This window comes from Hoplias malabaricus, unplaced genomic scaffold (genome assembly GCF_029633855.1).
Source record: "Hoplias malabaricus isolate fHopMal1 unplaced genomic scaffold, fHopMal1.hap1 scaffold_157, whole genome shotgun sequence".
NCBI classification, from domain to species: domain Eukaryota; kingdom Metazoa; phylum Chordata; class Actinopteri; order Characiformes; family Erythrinidae; genus Hoplias; species Hoplias malabaricus.
In genome coordinates this window covers 92,061-98,168 of record NW_027100891.1, presented here as the reverse complement: position 1 = coordinate 98,168, position 6,108 = coordinate 92,061, and the positions used below count along the sequence as shown (strand labels likewise).

The window sequence follows — 6,108 nt, the reverse complement described above, 5'->3', positions numbered from 1 at the left end:
AAGCTAAAAAGCTTACAGCACCTAGTATTCCCAGGCAGTCTCCCATCCAAGTACTAACTAGGCCCAACTCTTCTTCGCTTCCGAGATCAGACGGGATCGGGCTTTCAAGGAGTGGTATGGCCGTAAGCGATCACTGCTGGCTGTAGAAGACTATTTCTATATACTCTTCTAAGAGTAATACTTGTTTTAGAGCTGCCTGTAAACGGTAGACCACCTGACACCTCAAATGAAAATGATTGGCTTTCCAGTTCGTTTTTTTTTTTTTTGTAGTTTTCTTCTTCTCTTGTGTTTAAATGACTGTGGTTACTGTCTTTATAATAGAAGCTTAAGCTAAAAAGCTTACAGCACCTAGTATTCCCAGGCAGTCTCCCATCCAAGTACTAACTAGGCCCAACTCTTCTTCGCTTCCGAGATCAGACGGGATCGGGCTTTCAAGGAGTGGTATGGCCGTAAGCGATCACTGCTGGCTGTAGAAGACTATTTCTATATACTCTTCTAAGAGTAATACTTGTTTTAGAGCTGCCTGTAAACGGTAGACCACCTGACACCTCAAATGAAAATGATTGGCTTTCCAGTTCGTTTTTTTTTTTTTTGTAGTTTTCTTCTTCTCTTGTGTTTAAATGACTGTGGTTACTGTCTTTATAATAGAAGCTTAAGCTAAAAAGCTTACAGCACCTAGTATTCCCAGGCAGTCTCCCATCCAAGTACTAACTAGGCCCAACTCTTCTTCGCTTCCGAGATCAGACGGGATCGGGCTTTCAAGGAGTGGTATGGCCGTAAGCGATCACTGCTGGCTGTAGAAGACTATTTCTATATACTCTTCTAAGAGTAATACTTGTTTTAGAGCTGCCTGTAAACGGTAGACCACCTGACACCTCAAATGAAAATGATTGGCTTTCCAGTTCGTTTTTTTTTTTTTTGTAGTTTTCTTCTTCTCTTGTGTTTAAATGACTGTGGTTACTGTCTTTATAATAGAAGCTTAAGCTAAAAAGCTTACAGCACCTAGTATTCCCAGGCAGTCTCCCATCCAAGTACTAACTAGGCCCAACTCTTCTTCGCTTCCGAGATCAGACGGGATCGGGCTTTCAAGGAGTGGTATGGCCGTAAGCTATCACTGCTGGCTGTAGAAGACTATTTCTATATACTCTTCTAAGAGTAATACTTGTTTTAGAGCTGCCTGTAAACGGTAGACCACCTGACACCTCAAATGAAAATGATTGGCTTTCCAGTTCGTTTTTTTTTTTTGTAGTTTTCTTCTTCTCTTGTGTTTAAATGACTGTGGTTACTGTCTTTATAATAGAAGCTTAAGCTAAAAAGCTTACAGCACCTAGTATTCCCAGGCAGTCTCCCATCCAAGTACTAACTAGGCCCAACTCTTCTTCGCTTCCGAGATCAGACGGGATCGGGCTTTCAAGGAGTGGTATGGCCGTAAGCGATCACTGCTGGCTGTAGAAGACTATTTCTATATACTCTTCTAAGAGTAATACTTGTTTTAGAGCTGCCTGTAAACGGTAGACCACCTGACACCTCAAATGAAAATGATTGGCTTTCCAGTTCGTTTTTTTTTTTTTTGTAGTTTTCTTCTTCTCTTGTGTTTAAATGACTGTGGTTACTGTCTTTATAATAGAAGCTTAAGCTAAAAAGCTTACAGCACCTAGTATTCCCAGGCAGTCTCCCATCCAAGTACTAACTAGGCCCAACTCTTCTTCGCTTCCGAGATCAGACGGGATCGGGCTTTCAAGGAGTGGTATGGCCGTAAGCGATCACTGCTGGCTGTAGAAGACTATTTCTATATACTCTTCTAAGAGTAATACTTGTTTTAGAGCTGCCTGTAAACGGTAGACCACCTGACACCTCAAATGAAAATGATTGGCTTTCCAGTTCGTTTTTTTTTTTTTTGTAGTTTTCTTCTTCTCTTGTGTTTAAATGACTGTGGTTACTGTCTTTATAATAGAAGCTTAAGCTAAAAAGCTTACAGCACCTAGTATTCCCAGGCAGTCTCCCATCCAAGTACTAACTAGGCCCAACTCTTCTTCGCTTCCGAGATCAGACGGGATCGGGCTTTCAAGGAGTGGTATGGCCGTAAGCGATCACTGCTGGCTGTAGAAGACTATTTCTATATACTCTTCTAAGAGTAATACTTGTTTTAGAGCCGCCTGTAAACGGTAGACCACCTGACACCTCAAATGAAAATGATTGGCTTTCCAGTTCGTTTTTTTTTTTTGTTGTTGTTTTTTTTAAGTTTTCTTCTTCTCTTGTGTTTAAATGACTGTGGTTACTGTCTTTATAATAGAAGCTTAAGCTAAAAAGCTTACAGCACCTAGTATTCCCAGGCAGTCTCCCATCCAAGTACTAACTAGGCCCAACTCTTCTTCGCTTCCGAGATCAGACGGGATCGGGCTTTCAAGGAGTGGTATGGCCGTAAGCGATCACTGCTGGCTGTAGAAGACTATTTCTATATACTCTTCTAAGAGTAATACTTGTTTTAGAGCTGCCTGTAAACGGTAGACCACCTGACACCTCAAATGAAAATGATTGGCTTTCCAGTTCGTTTTTTTTTTTTTTTTGTAGTTTTCTTCTTCTCTTGTGTTTAAATGACTGTGGTTACTGTCTTTATAATAGAAGCTTAAGCTAAAAAGCTTACAGCACCTAGTATTCCCAGGCAGTCTCCCATCCAAGTACTAACTAGGCCCAACTCTTCTTCGCTTCCGAGATCAGACGGGATCGGGCTTTCAAGGAGTGGTATGGCCGTAAGCGATCACTGCTGGCTGTAGAAGACTATTTCTATATACTCTTCTAAGAGTAATACTTGTTTTAGAGCTGCCTGTAAACGGTAGACCACCTGACACCTCAAATGAAAATGATTGGCTTTCCAGTTCGTTTTTTTTTTTTTTGTAGTTTTCTTCTTCTCTTGTGTTTAAATGACTGTGGTTACTGTCTTTATAATAGAAGCTTAAGCTAAAAAGCTTACAGCACCTAGTATTCCCAGGCAGTCTCCCATCCAAGTACTAACTAGGCCCAACTCTTCTTCGCTTCCGAGATCAGACGGGATCGGGCTTTCAAGGAGTGGTATGGCCGTAAGCGATCACTGCTGGCTGTAGAAGACTATTTCTATATACTCTTCTAAGAGTAATACTTGTTTTAGAGCTGCCTGTAAACGGTAGACCACCTGACACCTCAAATGAAAATGATTGGCTTTCCAGTTCGTTTTTTTTTTTTTTTGTAGTTTTCTTCTTCTCTTGTGTTTAAATGACTGTGGTTACTGTCTTTATAATAGAAGCTTAAGCTAAAAAGCTTACAGCACCTAGTATTCCCAGGCAGTCTCCCATCCAAGTACTAACTAGGCCCAACTCTTCTTCGCTTCCGAGATCAGACGGGATCGGGCTTTCAAGGAGTGGTATGGCCGTAAGCGATCACTGCTGGCTGTAGAAGACTATTTCTATATACTCTTCTAAGAGTAATACTTGTTTTAGAGCTGCCTGTAAACGGTAGACCACCTGACACCTCAAATGAAAATGATTGGCTTTCCAGTTCGTTTTTTTTTTTTTTGTAGTTTTCTTCTTCTCTTGTGTTTAAATGACTGTGGTTACTGTCTTTATAATAGAAGCTTAAGCTAAAAAGCTTACAGCACCTAGTATTCCCAGGCAGTCTCCCATCCAAGTACTAACTAGGCCCAACTCTTCTTCGCTTCCGAGATCAGACGGGATCGGGCTTTCAAGGAGTGGTATGGCCGTAAGCGATCACTGCTGGCTGTAGAAGACTATTTCTATATACTCTTCTAAGAGTAATACTTGTTTTAGAGCTGCCTGTAAACGGTAGACCACCTGACACCTCAAATGAAAATGATTGGCTTTCCAGTTCGTTTTTTTTTTTTTTGTAGTTTTCTTCTTCTCTTGTGTTTAAATGACTGTGGTTACTGTCTTTATAATAGAAGCTTAAGCTAAAAAGCTTACAGCACCTAGTATTCCCAGGCAGTCTCCCATCCAAGTACTAACTAGGCCCAACTCTTCTTCGCTTCCGAGATCAGACGGGATCGGGCTTTCAAGGAGTGGTATGGCCGTAAGCGATCACTGCTGGCTGTAGAAGACTATTTCTATATACTCTTCTAAGAGTAATACTTGTTTTAGAGCTGCCTGTAAACGGTAGACCACCTGACACCTCAAATGAAAATGATTGGCTTTCCAGTTCGTTTTTTTTTTTTTTGTAGTTTTCTTCTTCTCTTGTGTTTAAATGACTGTGGTTACTGTCTTTATAATAGAAGCTTAAGCTAAAAAGCTTACAGCACCTAGTATTCCCAGGCAGTCTCCCATCCAAGTACTAACTAGGCCCAACTCTTCTTCGCTTCCGAGATCAGACGGGATCGGGCTTTCAAGGAGTGGTATGGCCGTAAGCGATCACTGCTGGCTGTAGAAGACTATTTCTATATACTCTTCTAAGAGTAATACTTGTTTTAGAGCTGCCTGTAAACGGTAGACCACCTGACACCTCAAATGAAAATGATTGGCTTTCCAGTTCGTTTTTTTTTTTTTTGTAGTTTTCTTCTTCTCTTGTGTTTAAATGACTGTGGTTACTGTCTTTATAATAGAAGCTTAAGCTAAAAAGCTTACAGCACCTAGTATTCCCAGGCAGTCTCCCATCCAAGTACTAACTAGGCCCAACTCTTCTTCGCTTCCGAGATCAGACGGGATCGGGCTTTCAAGGAGTGGTATGGCCGTAAGCGATCACTGCTGGCTGTAGAAGACTATTTCTATATACTCTTCTAAGAGTAATACTTGTTTTAGAGCTGCCTGTAAACGGTAGACCACCTGACACCTCAAATGAAAATGATTGGCTTTCCAGTTCGTTTTTTTTTTTTTTGTAGTTTTCTTCTTCTCTTGTGTTTAAATGACTGTGGTTACTGTCTTTATAATAGAAGCTTAAGCTAAAAAGCTTACAGCACCTAGTATTCCCAGGCAGTCTCCCATCCAAGTACTAACTAGGCCCAACTCTTCTTCGCTTCCGAGATCAGACGGGATCGGGCTTTCAAGGAGTGGTATGGCCGTAAGCGATCACTGCTGGCTGTAGAAGACTATTTCTATATACTCTTCTAAGAGTAATACTTGTTTTAGAGCTGCCTGTAAACGGTAGACCACCTGACACCTCAAATGAAAATGATTGGCTTTCCAGTTCGTTTTTTTTTTTTTTGTAGTTTTCTTCTTCTCTTGTGTTTAAATGACTGTGGTTACTGTCTTTATAATAGAAGCTTAAGCTAAAAAGCTTACAGCACCTAGTATTCCCAGGCAGTCTCCCATCCAAGTACTAACTAGGCCCAACTCTTCTTCGCTTCCGAGATCAGACGGGATCGGGCTTTCAAGGAGTGGTATGGCCGTAAGCGATCACTGCTGGCTGTAGAAGACTATTTCTATATACTCTTCTAAGAGTAATACTTGTTTTAGAGCTGCCTGTAAACGGTAGACCACCTGACACCTCAAATGAAAATGATTGGCTTTCCAGTTCGTTTTTTTTTTTTTGTAGTTTTCTTCTTCTCTTGTGTTTAAATGACTGTGGTTACTGTCTTTATAATAGAAGCTTAAGCTAAAAAGCTTACAGCACCTAGTATTCCCAGGCAGTCTCCCATCCAAGTACTAACTAGGCCCAACTCTTCTTCGCTTCCGAGATCAGACGGGATCGGGCTTTCAAGGAGTGGTATGGCCGTAAGCGATCACTGCTGGCTGTAGAAGACTATTTCTATATACTCTTCTAAGAGTAATACTTGTTTTAGAGCTGCCTGTAAACGGTAGACCACCTGACACCTCAAATGAAAATGATTGGCTTTCCAGTTCGTTTTTTTTTTTTTTGTAGTTTTCTTCTTCTCTTGTGTTTAAATGACTGTGGTTACTGTCTTTATAATAGAAGCTTAAGCTAAAAAGCTTACAGCACCTAGTATTCCCAGGCAGTCTCCCATCCAAGTACTAACTAGGCCCAACTCTTCTTCGCTTCCGAGATCAGACGGGATCGGGCTTTCAAGGAGTGGTATGGCCGTAAGCGATCACTGCTGGCTGTAGAAGACTATTTCTATATACTCTTCTAAGAGTAATACTTGTTTTAGAGCTGCCTGTAAACGGTAGA

The 6,108-nt window shown here is 41.1% G+C and overlaps 19 non-coding genes across 19 annotated transcripts; all 19 read right to left on the bottom strand.

The window, feature by feature from the left end:
• Nucleotides 1–9: 9 nt before the first annotated feature.
• On the bottom strand, nt 10–128 carry LOC136682204 (5S ribosomal RNA). The gene has a single exon (XR_010798499.1). It is a non-coding gene; the product is annotated as a 5S ribosomal RNA (ribosomal RNA).
• A 208-nt stretch (nt 129–336) lies between these two features.
• LOC136682203 (5S ribosomal RNA) lies at nt 337–455 on the bottom strand. Its single transcript, XR_010798498.1, has one exon. It is a non-coding gene; the product is annotated as a 5S ribosomal RNA (ribosomal RNA).
• Nucleotides 456–663: 208 nt separating this feature from the next.
• On the bottom strand, nt 664–782 carry LOC136682202 (5S ribosomal RNA). The gene has a single exon (XR_010798497.1). It is a non-coding gene; the product is annotated as a 5S ribosomal RNA (ribosomal RNA).
• A 208-nt stretch (nt 783–990) lies between these two features.
• Nucleotides 991–1,109, bottom strand: LOC136682200 (5S ribosomal RNA). Its single transcript, XR_010798495.1, has one exon. It is a non-coding gene; the product is annotated as a 5S ribosomal RNA (ribosomal RNA).
• A 206-nt stretch (nt 1,110–1,315) lies between these two features.
• LOC136682199 (5S ribosomal RNA) lies at nt 1,316–1,434 on the bottom strand. The gene has a single exon (XR_010798494.1). It is a non-coding gene; the product is annotated as a 5S ribosomal RNA (ribosomal RNA).
• A 208-nt stretch (nt 1,435–1,642) lies between these two features.
• On the bottom strand, nt 1,643–1,761 carry LOC136682198 (5S ribosomal RNA). Its single transcript, XR_010798493.1, has one exon. It is a non-coding gene; the product is annotated as a 5S ribosomal RNA (ribosomal RNA).
• Nucleotides 1,762–1,969: 208 nt separating this feature from the next.
• LOC136682196 (5S ribosomal RNA) lies at nt 1,970–2,088 on the bottom strand. The gene has a single exon (XR_010798492.1). It is a non-coding gene; the product is annotated as a 5S ribosomal RNA (ribosomal RNA).
• A 220-nt stretch (nt 2,089–2,308) lies between these two features.
• On the bottom strand, nt 2,309–2,427 carry LOC136682195 (5S ribosomal RNA). Its single transcript, XR_010798491.1, has one exon. It is a non-coding gene; the product is annotated as a 5S ribosomal RNA (ribosomal RNA).
• Nucleotides 2,428–2,637: 210 nt separating this feature from the next.
• Nucleotides 2,638–2,756, bottom strand: LOC136682194 (5S ribosomal RNA). Its single transcript, XR_010798490.1, has one exon. It is a non-coding gene; the product is annotated as a 5S ribosomal RNA (ribosomal RNA).
• A 208-nt stretch (nt 2,757–2,964) lies between these two features.
• LOC136682193 (5S ribosomal RNA) lies at nt 2,965–3,083 on the bottom strand. Its single transcript, XR_010798489.1, has one exon. It is a non-coding gene; the product is annotated as a 5S ribosomal RNA (ribosomal RNA).
• A 209-nt stretch (nt 3,084–3,292) lies between these two features.
• On the bottom strand, nt 3,293–3,411 carry LOC136682192 (5S ribosomal RNA). Its single transcript, XR_010798488.1, has one exon. It is a non-coding gene; the product is annotated as a 5S ribosomal RNA (ribosomal RNA).
• A 208-nt stretch (nt 3,412–3,619) lies between these two features.
• Nucleotides 3,620–3,738, bottom strand: LOC136682191 (5S ribosomal RNA). The gene has a single exon (XR_010798487.1). It is a non-coding gene; the product is annotated as a 5S ribosomal RNA (ribosomal RNA).
• Nucleotides 3,739–3,946: 208 nt separating this feature from the next.
• Nucleotides 3,947–4,065, bottom strand: LOC136682190 (5S ribosomal RNA). The gene has a single exon (XR_010798486.1). It is a non-coding gene; the product is annotated as a 5S ribosomal RNA (ribosomal RNA).
• A 208-nt stretch (nt 4,066–4,273) lies between these two features.
• On the bottom strand, nt 4,274–4,392 carry LOC136682188 (5S ribosomal RNA). Its single transcript, XR_010798484.1, has one exon. It is a non-coding gene; the product is annotated as a 5S ribosomal RNA (ribosomal RNA).
• Nucleotides 4,393–4,600: 208 nt separating this feature from the next.
• On the bottom strand, nt 4,601–4,719 carry LOC136682187 (5S ribosomal RNA). The gene has a single exon (XR_010798483.1). It is a non-coding gene; the product is annotated as a 5S ribosomal RNA (ribosomal RNA).
• A 208-nt stretch (nt 4,720–4,927) lies between these two features.
• Nucleotides 4,928–5,046, bottom strand: LOC136682186 (5S ribosomal RNA). The gene has a single exon (XR_010798482.1). It is a non-coding gene; the product is annotated as a 5S ribosomal RNA (ribosomal RNA).
• A 208-nt stretch (nt 5,047–5,254) lies between these two features.
• Nucleotides 5,255–5,373, bottom strand: LOC136682185 (5S ribosomal RNA). The gene has a single exon (XR_010798481.1). It is a non-coding gene; the product is annotated as a 5S ribosomal RNA (ribosomal RNA).
• Nucleotides 5,374–5,580: 207 nt separating this feature from the next.
• On the bottom strand, nt 5,581–5,699 carry LOC136682184 (5S ribosomal RNA). Its single transcript, XR_010798480.1, has one exon. It is a non-coding gene; the product is annotated as a 5S ribosomal RNA (ribosomal RNA).
• A 208-nt stretch (nt 5,700–5,907) lies between these two features.
• LOC136682183 (5S ribosomal RNA) lies at nt 5,908–6,026 on the bottom strand. The gene has a single exon (XR_010798479.1). It is a non-coding gene; the product is annotated as a 5S ribosomal RNA (ribosomal RNA).
• Nucleotides 6,027–6,108: the final 82 nt, after the last annotated feature.